The sequence below is a fragment of the Phoca vitulina genome, unplaced genomic scaffold, assembly GCF_004348235.1.
Source record: "Phoca vitulina isolate PV1807 unplaced genomic scaffold, GSC_HSeal_1.0 scaffold14, whole genome shotgun sequence".
NCBI lineage: Eukaryota > Metazoa > Chordata > Mammalia > Carnivora > Phocidae > Phoca > Phoca vitulina.
In genome coordinates this window covers 27,270,153-27,282,516 of record NW_022589717.1, presented here as the reverse complement: position 1 = coordinate 27,282,516, position 12,364 = coordinate 27,270,153, and the positions used below count along the sequence as shown (strand labels likewise).

The window sequence follows — 12,364 nt, the reverse complement described above, 5'->3', positions numbered from 1 at the left end:
CACATCTGAACACTTCACAAAATGTAGTAGGCAAAAAATTGAAAGCTTGGCCTCTGTATTAAAAATCCTGAATCTGGGTCTGAGTCCACCATATACAGGAGGAAACTATGAAAATGTGTTGGGCGCCTAGGAGGCTCAGTCGTTAAGTGTCTGCCTTCGGCTCAGGTCATGATCCCGGGGTCATGGGATCGAGCCCCGCATTGGCTCCCTGCTCTGCAGGAAGCCTGCTTCTCCCTCTCCCGCTCCCCCTGCTTGTGTTCCCTCTCTCGATGTGTCTCTCTCTGCCAAATAAATAAATAAAATCTTTAAAAAGAAAAAAAAATTGGAGTTGGGAAGCCATGAAAGCAGGGCTCTGATACATGTACCACTCATGGTCACAGCTTGGATAAATCCAGAAGAAGGAAGGTTTCCTCTCAGCCCAGCCATAAGAAGCTGTCCTCGCCTGCAGCCAATGAGAAGCCACCAACACCTTAAACTCTCACTTTCCTCCAATGAACTTTTGTTCAAAACAACACCCCTCCCAACTCCTTCCTTTCCTCTATAAAAGGACGCTCTGGGGGCACCTGGGTGGCTCAGTCAGTTGGTCAGTTGAGCACCCAACTCTTGATTTCGGTTCAGGTCATGATCTCAGGGTTGTAAGACCAAGCCCTGAGTTGGGCTCCACGCTAAGCATGAAACCTGCTTAAGATTCTCTCTCTCCCCCTCTACCCTACAACCCCCCCACTCCAAAAAAAGGATGCTCTCCTCCTTTGTTCTCTGGACTTGCCTGTGGTTCACCATAGTTTACTCGTCCCAGATTGCAATTTTTCTGCTATTCTCAAATAAGCTCAATTTTGCTGGCTGAATAGTTTACCTTTTTTCTTTTAAAAGGTTGACATTTCATGGTGTCAGAAGTGGGAACTGAAGGAGAGGAACCCCTGAGAAACTAATGGCCCCCAGAACCCTGTGTGGAACCCACTGGAGCCCCTTGTACTCTCCACTTCCAAGAGTTGTCTTCTTCCTTTCAATTCAGTAAGTCTCCTCTTGGAGACTCCCTTCTTTTGGGTTATCTCTCTGATTTTATTCAGGATCTGTTTTCTTAAAGGCATCTTTTTGGTGAGTACTCATTTGTTTTCTGAACCTCTGGTTTTGTTTTGTTTTTAAAATTTATTTATTTGGGGGGCTGGAGAGTAGGGGGAGGGGCAGAGGGAGAGAATCTTTCAAGCAGACTCTCCGCTGACGGCAGAGCCTGACGCAGGTCTCCATTCCATGACCCATGAGATCATGACCTGAGCCGAAACCAAGAGTCAGCCACTTAACCGACGGAACCACCCAGCAGGGTCCCTGAACCTCTGGTTTTGAAGTATGGAATCCAAATCCCCTAAATTCTCTCAAGAGATCCTCCTTCTGTGACCCTGACTGGTTTTATGTTCAAAACCTATAGTCTCTCCTCATGAGCATTCTTAATTAAATGGACCAACTTGTCCAAAGATAATTCAGATCTCCAATGGCCATTACAAGGAACTTTCAACCTCCCCTTACCTGCTTTTTTCACAACCAAATTAGAAGACCGCAACTCTAAAATTAAATAGACTGAATGGGATTCCTATTTTAGTTGGTACCTGGAGGCTTCTAAACATATCCAAGATTCTAAAATCGCCTTTTTACAAAATACCATTTCTAAATTAACTGAGGTGAACAAACAAGCAAAAGAAGACAAGAAAGCTTCTGAGGCCTTTTTCCCCTCCCCTGTCCTCTTTGTCTCCAGTGCTAGCTTCCCCTTTCCCTTCTGGACTGTCCTTATCTCCTCTATACCCTCCACTTTCCTAATCCCAATCCCCTCACCACTTCCCTATTTCTCCAATCCTCTCCCCACTTCCTCCTCCCACAAACCTATTAAAACCTGATTTAAAATCAGACCCTCTGAGGATCCAAATGGGAAGCCCTAATTTCTTATGTTCCCTGGACTATGAGCCTGTCAAAGATTTTCCCAAAGTAACCAAGGACCCCCATGGATTTGCTGAGGAACTTCATATAGTCAAAGTTATCAACCTGGCTTCTCTGACTTATGTCAGCTAGGCAATATGCTTGTCAGTGAAGGCCAGGCCCAACACTGGATGAAACTGCCAAGTGGAATGATGCCTCAAAGTCTTTAGAATTACAACCTGGGGACAGAGAAACCCCCCCCCCCCCATGCCTAATTTTTATGCTCAGGCTCAGAGAATAACCAAACTACTTCATTTGGCAGTTCCTAGGACTTTCCCAAAGTCAATCAATTGGAATAAGATTCAGGCCTGTGCCCAGTAGTCCAACGAACCCACACATGATTATCATAGCTGGCTCCAAATTGTTTTTAAAGAAAATTCTGATCTTCCTTTGGATGTTAAATCCACTCGGGTAGGCTTTAACTCCATTTATTAATGGGCTGAACTGGGATATTGGACAAGGATGAAAAGGGAATCTATGTCGACTCCAGATTTAGTTAATTTAGCAAACAAGCTCCCATGCCCAAGATGATTCAACTAAAAAAAAGAACCACTGAAATCCTTAATTTTCAACCCCAACAAATGGAGGCCTCTAAACAAAACCAAAAGCTTCCTGATCTCCACCATTATTACAAAAAGCTAGGACACTAGAATAAAGACTGCCACAAACTTAAATGTTCCAGGTGCCTTCAGCCCTCTAACCATCCTTTCCAATGTCCTCCTAATCCCAAATGACAGGACTCCAAGGAACTCTAAGGGCTTTCACCAATCCTTCCCCTTTGTCAACTTGGAGAAACCACTCTCCAGATTAGGAATGAATCTTTCTCTGTCCTTACTGACAACCAGAGCTACATTCTCAGTGCTCATCCCATTAAACAGCCCCTGCCTCCAAGTACTAAAGCAGTTCAAACAGTGGGGTCTCTAATAAACCTCAATAGGTTCCTATCTCTGCACCTAACCCTTTTGCTTAGACCCTTTAAGAGACCCTTTTCTCTTTAAGAGCCACCCTTTTCTCCTTAGGTCCCCCATGACTACTCATTTTTTGAGCCAAGATTTCTTAGAAAAAGGTTATGCAGGAATTTCTTTCTCCTGAAAAGGGGAAACAATCTTAGAATTTGAAAACAGCAACCAAAATAGCCAACTAAGTGAATCAAATGACCCTTTAACATCTTTTATTTGCTCCATCCCTGGCAGCACTTGAGCTAATACCATGACACTAATTATCAGTCCCTATTAGATCAGCTACCATCCTCCTTATGGGCAAAATCCTCCACTAATATTGACAGAATCCACAATGTATCTCCTATTAAGATCCAAACTGATCCCCCAAAACCTCTCCCCTGAATTAATCAATATCATATAAATAAAGAGAGCCTTCAAGGCATTAACTCAGTAATAGAAGACTATAAGGCCTAGGGTCTCATTATCCCTTACACCAGTCCCCGCAACACTCCTATTTTACCTGGGAAGGAAGTAAATGGCCATAATGAAAGCTTGTCCATGACCTCTGAGCCATGTTGTCACCTGTTGCCCCCAACCCCGACACTTTATTAGCCTCCATCCCTATTGAGGGCAAATTTTTTTCTGATTAACATATATAGTGCTTTTCTAATACCCCAGTGGCTAAAACAAGTCAATACCTCCCCCCTTTACTTGGGAAGGACAGCAAAACTCCTGGATAGCAATGCCTCAAGGTTTCACTGAAAGCCCTTATTTCTTATACGCTTTAAAGGCTGACCCAGATGATATCAAGTTCCCTGGAGTCTCCACTTTAACACAATATGTGAATGACTTACTTCTCCGCTCCCCTTCCCAAGCCGCCTCACAAGAAGATAGCATCCCTGTGCTAAAACTCCTGGCCAAGAAGGGACATCAATTCTCTAAGAAAAAATTATAATTTGTACACACTCAAGTACGATATTCAGAAGATCTAATCTCCGAACAAAGACTGCATCTAGAGCCAGACAGGCTTTGTGGCACCCTGAACTTCCCAGAGCCCCAAATCAAACATCAGCTGCGAGGCTTGCTTGAACCGGCTACTGCAGCAACTGGGTCCCAAACTTTTCCCCTCTGGCCCAACCTGTATACACCTTGTTAAAAACTACTAAACCTGACCCTATCACCTGAAAGATTCAGATAACATGACTTTTTAAATCTTAAAGTTTAGGAAAAAAAAAAAAACCCTGCCCTTGGACACCCCAATTATCAACTCCCTTTCTTCTTTTTGTATATGAAAAAGAAGAGAGTGCCCTTGGAGCACTCACCCAAAAGCATGGGGGTCACCACCGGCCCACAGCAGTTACAGCCAACAACTAGATCCTGTGGCCTGTGGGTAACCCCCATGCCTCAGAGCTATGCCTGCTACTCCCCTTCTTGTAAAGGCCACTGAGGAAATGGTCATGGGGTCCCGCTGAACCATCTTTGTGCCACATGCAGTTGAACTCTTTAACTCTCAACATAACATCTTTACGTAAACTGCCTCACGGGACCCCATGACCATTACCTCAGTGGCCTTTAAGGAGAGACACTTCAGTATGGCAAATGTCTAATTACATCCCTTGAAAATAATCATGTTCTAGTGGAGCAATCTCTTCACAGTGCACTCCGGGGAAATGAAGACCTCGAACACCACACCCTGCAACCTAGGGATTTTGTTTATTGGAAAAGAACTCTCCAAAAAGACTCTCTGCAACAACACTGGAAAGGCCCTGATCAAGCATTACTGACCAATCCTTGTGCAGCCAAAATCCAAGGAGTGGACTCCTGGATCCATGTGTCTCCTATAAAGAAAGCCCCCAAACCACCTGGGTGACCTCAAATTGAAGATTTCCAGGAACTGAAGCAGACAACAGCTGAAGCACATAGCTTTCCCCGTGATGATGGGAGCAGGTCAATATTCTTTCTTTTTCTTACTCCGTTTCTCCTTCTCTGTCCTGGAGAGACAATGCCCTCCTTCACATTTCCCAATTCCTCACAAAAGGGGGAAACCTTTCTGATTGTTCAGCTTCTGCTGGATCTTCCCATACAGTCCTGACTGTGTAGTCTTCCTCATAGCAATCCTCTCCTTCATCTCCACTGCAACCACTAACTCTACCTGCACCTCTCTGGATATCTGTCACTCAGTCCAATTTCTACAACCAGGTTTTCCTGTACCTTGCTTGGATCTCTCCCCTGGAGTAACTCTCAATACAACTAATTGTACCTATTCCACCCATACGGTTGCCCATTCTCACTACTACCTTAGGTCGGCTTGCCCTCGCAAAACAACCCCTCTCTATATGGCCTTCAAGAACAAAGTCCACAGAACAAGAGGATTTCTCCCTAATTATTCCTCAAACACCACTGACCCTTGACTTGAAAGGACCAACTAAATAATCCCAATGAACAGCACTATTAATAATCAAACCCTAGCAGGAATCCTATATGCACCACCTGATTTTACCTTTGTGGAGAACGGGCCTCTCAATGGGCCTATGAATGTTTAGGCAGCTGGTAGACTGGAAGCCAATGCTTACTAGAATTTCTAACGGTCTCTGTGCACATCCACAATAAATCTGAAGCCTTTCATTGGTCTTCCCCATTAAATCTTCACCACTGTCTTAACCAGGAACTCCCAGGAGGTATATATGACTCCGGATTTGCCCCTATTGGAAGGGCAATTATCCCTACTGTAAGTACTCACACCAATGAACAAACGTGATAGCAAGCACCTGACGCACAAGAATAAATTCCTCCAAAGAAGTGGAAACCCAAATACATAAAATTAAGGAACAAGCATATTGGCTACAACAAATTCCACGTGACGATCCATGGTCCTTTGATCTCTTTGGCTAGTTACCTTCAGCTTTAGGCTCCTGGTTTAGGACTATTATACAAACTGGGGTCATTATTCTGCTCCTCTCATCTTTTTTTATATAATCATTTTTAAGCTTTGTACCTGGTGCCTGTCAAACCTTTGTAGAAACAACGTACCCAGTAAGGGATGCTGACTCAATGCATCAAGATTATCTTCAATGCTTACAACCTTGATAAGATATAGACTTTAGATGGGAAATGCCTGAGAACTCTCCCTTCTACCTTTCCCCTGTTACTTAAATGTGGCCTCAACAGTTTCCAATCTGGGCACTTCCTCTGACATGAGACCTAACACCCAGGAAAGGTCCTTCCTCACATCAAGGGACAGAAATGTTTCTAATAAGGAGGATGACCCAACTCTTGATCAGCGATGCTCTTAAAGAAAGATCTTGACCAAAAGGGGGAAATGTGAAAATGTGTTAAAGAAACCAACCTCAAAATTGGCACTGGGAAGCCATGAAGGAGGGCTCTGACACCCATACCACTCATGGTGGCAGCCTGCACAATCCAGAAGGCAGGCCTCCTCTCAGCCCAGCCACGGCAAGCTGCCCTCACCTGCAGCCAGTGAGAAGCCCCCACCACTAGAACTCTCATTTGCCCTCCAAAGTGTTTTTCTTCAAAACAAACCCCTCCCAACTTCCTCCTTTCCTCTATAAAAGGACACTCTCCTCCTTTGTTCTCCCAAATTGCCTACGGTTCGTCATCCTTTGCCTGTCCCGAACTGCAATTCCTCTGCCACTCCTGAATAAACTCAATTTTGCTGGTTGAATTACTTACCTTTTCCTTTTTTTAAGCCTTTTCCTTTTAAAAGGTTGACAGAAGTATGTACCTAAAAGTTCCTTATTTTCTCTGAATCTTACCCGTTTTCCTCCTCTATAGTCTAAATGTAACAGTACTTACTACAAAACAGTTAAATCACAAAGCACAAATACAGTACATGTCAAAGCACTTTGCTGATCATGAAGCACTACAGAAAGGTTACTTTCAGTTATTTGTCTTTACTAAGAGATCAGATCTCTATAAATGAAATCCCTGACATTACTGGTCACTCTTGAGCACTATTCCTCTACTGAGACTAAGAGTTGGAAGTCGCTGAGACAGAGAGTGAAGTAGGTAGAAATTGTGTTCCAAGGCCAGAATCTGAGTGCCCAATTCTTCAAAGGGCCCATGTATTGCCGCCCTATGAAACATGTGTAAACAGAATAAAGATCAAGCACCTAAGCATGGATCTGAGAAAGCAATGTTTTGTTTTGTTTTTTTAAACATTTTATTTATTTATTTGACAGAGAGGCACAGTGGGAGAGGGAGAAGCAGGCTTCCTGCCGAGCAGGGAGCCCAATGCGGGGCTCGATCCCAGGACCCTGGGATCATGACCTAAGCCAAAGGCAGATGCTTAACGACTGAGCCACCCAGGCGCCCGAAAGCAATGTTGTTTTATATTTGCAGGGAGAGGAAGCTTCCTTATCAAAATCTTATTTTAAGTAATACAAGAACAAAATTTCAAAAGTCCCTCCTCAGGCAACTCTTGCTTCTTCTAATTTGTACCTCTCTATTTCTACATAATTTGTTTGCACATCTGCTTTTTGATTTGCAGACATTATCTATTGGCTTCCTATGAACTTTGTAGAGAAAGTGTTCAGAGCCAAACTTGGGATATTATCATGCAGAACTGTCCAGTGATGCATTACTCCAGTCCTTTGATTTCTAGTCTTCAAAGGCCTACATTACAAGCAATACAACCTATAGTGTCTCTGTGTAGAGGAAAGAAGGAAGCTAGCTGGGCAGTTGGGCCTAAATTATGAGACCACTCTAAACTTCTCTCTGAATCTAGTTCACTGAGGCTCAGTTTCTTTTGCCCTTTTGACCCACCCCACACAATTTAATCCTGTTCTGAAAGCTACAAGACAAACGAAAAATGGGACCCCAAACTTAATGCATTTCAAGACAAGCATGGGCACAATTCTTATGAGCTCTGTGGAAAGGGATTAACTGCAGCTAAAAGAAACCAGCTTTTAATTATCTGAAAAGTTATCTAAAGCCGACAAGTATGCAGCATTAAAATTCATGGGCTGGATCTCCTGCATAATATCTGTCCAGAGGTGACCACTAATGTTCTCCAAATGTAGACTTCAACTGGGGTGTGCTAGGTTTTGGCAGGGACAACAGCCTGTCTAGTGCCAGGTGTACAAGTGAACTTGAGGTGAGGCGGGTGACCCTGCCAAGCAGGCATGGTACATTAAGGAGAGGAAATCTTTTCTCTCATTAATCAACAGGATAAAGGTGATTAAGCAGGAATTATTTTTCAATGACCTACATAATTTCATCAGGGCTGCTGTGGCTATTAGCAGAGAGCAGATGACTTCCTCATAAGATGAATTTGATAGCAGAGCCCTTCCAGAGAAGCCTGCGGGTGGGCCCAACCGGTCGGCTTGCTACCACTCGTCACGGCTGTCTCTCCTCTGTCTGGGGCTCGTTCCTCCAACGGGGACGTTCCCCGATGGCGGAGGCTGCAGCACTCGCTGCATGGTGGAAGCTGGCTCAGTTAAGAACCGATGGGTCCAGGTGGTGAAACAAAGCTCACGTGATTCCCAAAGTTCCAAGCAAACAAGACTACGGCTGCTACCAACACCTCTCTCTGGCCGGGCTTGCAAGTTCCATTCCCCCAGCAGAAACAGGGTTAACAAGGAAGCTTTGTTGGAGTCAAGGCGGGGGAGAGACGGACAGACATGCAGGCACACCACCAATAACAACTACCACGACTTGAACGCAGTTTCATTAGAGACCTTATGAAATTGAGCAACAGCCACCCAACAAGTCCGTCCTTAACACCAGGAGAGTACTGCAACCTCAGAGCGGCACCACCTCTGTCTCCTGTGTAAGAGCGAGGTGGCTTGGAGAGGAAAACTGAGCCCTAGATCTCTCCGCCTCCGCCCGTTCCTCCCGTAGGACCCCCGCTCTCTGGCCTCAGGGACCAAGGAACGAGTTGGAGAGCCCCGATGACATCTTTCGCCGTCAAAACAAGCTGGCTCCCTCTCCCCCGGGGTCAGTCACCGAGGAACGCCCGGTCCCACAGCTCTGGCAGCCACCTCCTCCCCGCCGTGCTGAGGCCCGACGCAGCGATCTTGTTTGGGATATTCCCAGCGCAACCCCCATCCCAAAACCTGCTCCTCCAGCCCAGTGGGGAGGAATGCAAGAAAAGGACCCGTCTGCTCTCCCCCCTCCCTTAAGCCCCTAAAATAAAGGAATCCGTCAAGCGCAAAGCTCAGAGCAGGATGCCACGTACCTGTGCGCGGACCCGGCTCCTCCTCCCTCCAAGTGTGGGACTCTCCCGACAAGTATCCCCAGACAGCCGGGAAAGTTTGTGCCGCCGTCCTGGGGACGCGGGCCGCCGAGTCGCCACCGACGCCGGGCACCGGGTGGTGTGGGGAGCCGGTTCCTCCCCGCCCAGCTCCAACTCCACAAACAGCCAGGCCCTAGGAAGAAAGTAGGAGGAGGGAGAAGGTTTGAGCGCAACTTTTCGACCGTGCGTCAGCGGGAGCCGAGCCGCGCGGATCCGGGGCCCCGCACCACTACCCCCCTCCAAACTCTGCTCTCGGGAGCGCGGGCGGGGCGAGCCGGGGCGGGGCGGGGCCCGACCTGCACGGCGGCCCAGGGGAGCGCGCAGCCCGGCCCCGCCCCGGCCGCCGCCAGCCCCGCCCCCGCCCCTGCCCCCGGGACGCGCGGCCGCCAGGTGCGCAGGGGCTCGGGCTCCGCCGCGCGGCCGCCTGGCACTGGTTTCCAGGGTGAAGGGGGAGGAGCTTCGGAGGGAAACTTTCCACCGAAACTTAACCCGGGCGGCGTGAAGGACACCGGCCTTTGGGGGCTCGTCTTTGGCCGGAACTGCATCCCTTCACGCACAGCCGCGCTCACACCCCCCACCAAACGAGAAAATAAATCAGCACTTCAGAACCGGCCAGAGGGCTCGTTTCTCGGGTCCTGAGGAGCGGAGGAAGTCACAACTCCGCCCGTCACGGACGTTTTCGATTTCTCTCTTTCCAAAGGTTTGACGGCGGCCAGCGGCCCCCTCTCCCCACTCCAATTTCTTTCACTGAAGTCTTTCTTTTTGTACCTGAGGTTTGAATTTTAAAATGCTAATACAGTCCCAGGAGACCTGAATCAAGTGATGGAACCATTCGCCTGTTATTCTACTGGCATATTCTACTGAAGTGGGCAGGGGGAAATTTGCCCTGGGCAGACTTAATGTGTCGGGGTTTGGGGGAGCGAGGGGGGGAAGGGGCGTTGGTGAGGGGGGAAAACAGGTGTTGCTTTTTTTTTTTAAAAGATAGTGTTGTTGCAGGGGCGCCTGGGTGGCTCAGTCGGTTAAGCGTCTGCCTTCGGCTCAGGTCATGATCCCAGAGTCCTGGGATCGAGCCCCACATTGGGCTCCCTGCTCGGCGGGAAGCCTGCTTCTCCCTCTCCCACTCCCCCTGCTTGTGTTCCCCCTCTCTCTGTGTCTCTCTCTGTCAAATAAATAAATCTTTAAAAAAAAAAAAAAGTGTTGTTGCAGTTGTTTGTGAGTGTATGTGTGCGTGGCACACGTTCACTGTCAACCCCCCCGCCCCCAAATGAGGGCTTCTTAATTTGGACAGTTTTACAGCAAAAAGGAATCATCCCCAACTCAAGACTCCCCGGAAAATGGGACAGCAGGTTCAGAATCCATCCCACCCCCACCCGCCTACCCCCCACCCCCACCCCCACCCCCACCCCACCGGGGCAGGGCGGGGCAGGGTGGGAAGAAGGGTTGATCTTTGGCATTGCCCCGGTCTCAACAGCCTTCCCAGAGCCCAGACTTCCAGCCCGGACAGCCCGGCCCCTCCTTTGCCAGCTGCCCTTCATTAGACGCTTGGGTCTGTGCCCATTGCCAAACTGGGAAGGGCCGCCTTCCCTCCCCATTCCTCCATCTCCCACACCCCTTGCGTGCTTGGGCAGCATAGTCAATGCTTTGCTTTCTGTACTTTAAATCCAGGAGGAGGAATCAAATTCTTGGGTAGAGGCCTTCTTGGCATTTTCAGAGCCCTGTGGTTGGCGTGGTTGAAACTTGAGGTAAGCCCAAACCTGAGCAGGTTGGGCCACACCAGGGCTTACAAAGGCGGATATGGAGAATCTTCCACCTCAGCAGCATCCTGCTGGGACGTTACCAAACTCTCCTTTGGAGGAAGCATCTTCCTCCCGTCATTCTCAATGAATCGCATCCGGAAATAACCAAATTCAGGTATATCTAGTTTCAAGTTCTCTCTTGCAACCATGGTAATGGGGTGATACAAATTTTACACTTCCTTCTAAGGCTGTCTACCACCACTGCTGTGGTTACTGGAGGGCAGCAGGAACGAGGGTTCGACTCCTCTCAGGATCCACCAGCCTTTCACCCGTAACAAGTGCCAACTAGGGTCTCTTAAGCAAAAGCTGGGGAAGGACAAGAGAGACAGAAAGTAGAAGAGAGGAAGTCTACACAGCAGGTCACTTTGGCCTGCTCTAATGATTGCAATGTGGGGGAATCCTTCACTTATTCAGCCATTATTTAGTGCTTTGGGGATACTAGGCATTCTCAGAGGTGTTGAGGTCACAGGGGAGAACCAACACATAAAAATTCTAGCCCTAATGGAACTTACCTTGCAGTTGGGAGAGACAGATGAACGTGTGGACTGCCAAATGATTAGAAATGCTAGGGAGAAAAATTAGGCAAGGAGGAGACATAAGGAGTATGACAGGTACTCTTTTAAATAAGATGATCAAAGAACACCTCTGGAGGAGGTGACATTGAGCAAAGGCCCGAAGGAGGTTAAGGAGCAAGATATCCGGACAGGCAACTTTCAAGGCAGAAAGCACAGCAAGTACAAAAGCCCTGAGGCAGAAATATGCCCGAGTGCGCTAGGAACAGCCAAGAGACCAGAGTGGCAGAATGGAGAAGGTACAGACGGGGAAGAGGTCGGGGTGGTACAGTTCAGGTGAGGCTTTTACTCTGACTGAGCTGGGAGCCACTGGAGACTTTAGGGTAGAAAAGTGACATCTTCTGACACATAGCATCACTTTGACTGCTAGGCTAAGTATAGACAGTAGTGGGTAGCAGAGACCAATTAGAAGGCTATTGAAATAATCCAAGAGCAAGAGGATAGTGACTTTGACCTGGGAGATGGGGTGGAGGAGATAAACTGACAGGGACTCCTCACAGATTGAATGTGAAGTATGAAGGAAAGAAAACAAGGAAGACTCTGAGGTTTTTGGCCTGAGCATCTGGAAGGATGGAATTGCCAGAGCAAAGAAGACTTCAAAAGGAACAGGTTGGGGGTAAAAATCAAGAAGGCCAAAGGAAAGACAGGAAAGGACACATAATTTAACAATCCTCAATTCCCTCAGTTTATAAATGAAGAAAATACCTACTTCATTAGGGTTGTTTTAAGGATAACATGAATTAATGCAGTGAAGTGTCTAGCACAGTATCTGATATAAATGGCAAGCAGCTAAGAATATTAATTCCCTCTCTACAAATATGAATTTCATACATATCC

General features: G+C 47.4%; 1 protein-coding gene across 1 annotated transcript in view; it reads right to left on the bottom strand.

Moving 5' to 3' along the window:
- The window catches only part of FAM160A1 (family with sequence similarity 160 member A1), a 227,718-nt gene extending 218,398 nt beyond the window's left edge, over window positions 1-9,320 (bottom strand). The window contains exon 1 of the mRNA XM_032412990.1: window positions 9,103-9,320. The gene's annotated coding sequence lies outside the window, so the exon portion shown is untranslated. The remainder of the gene's footprint in view (window positions 1-9,102) is intronic.
- Between the last annotated feature and the right edge of the window lie 3,044 nt (window positions 9,321-12,364).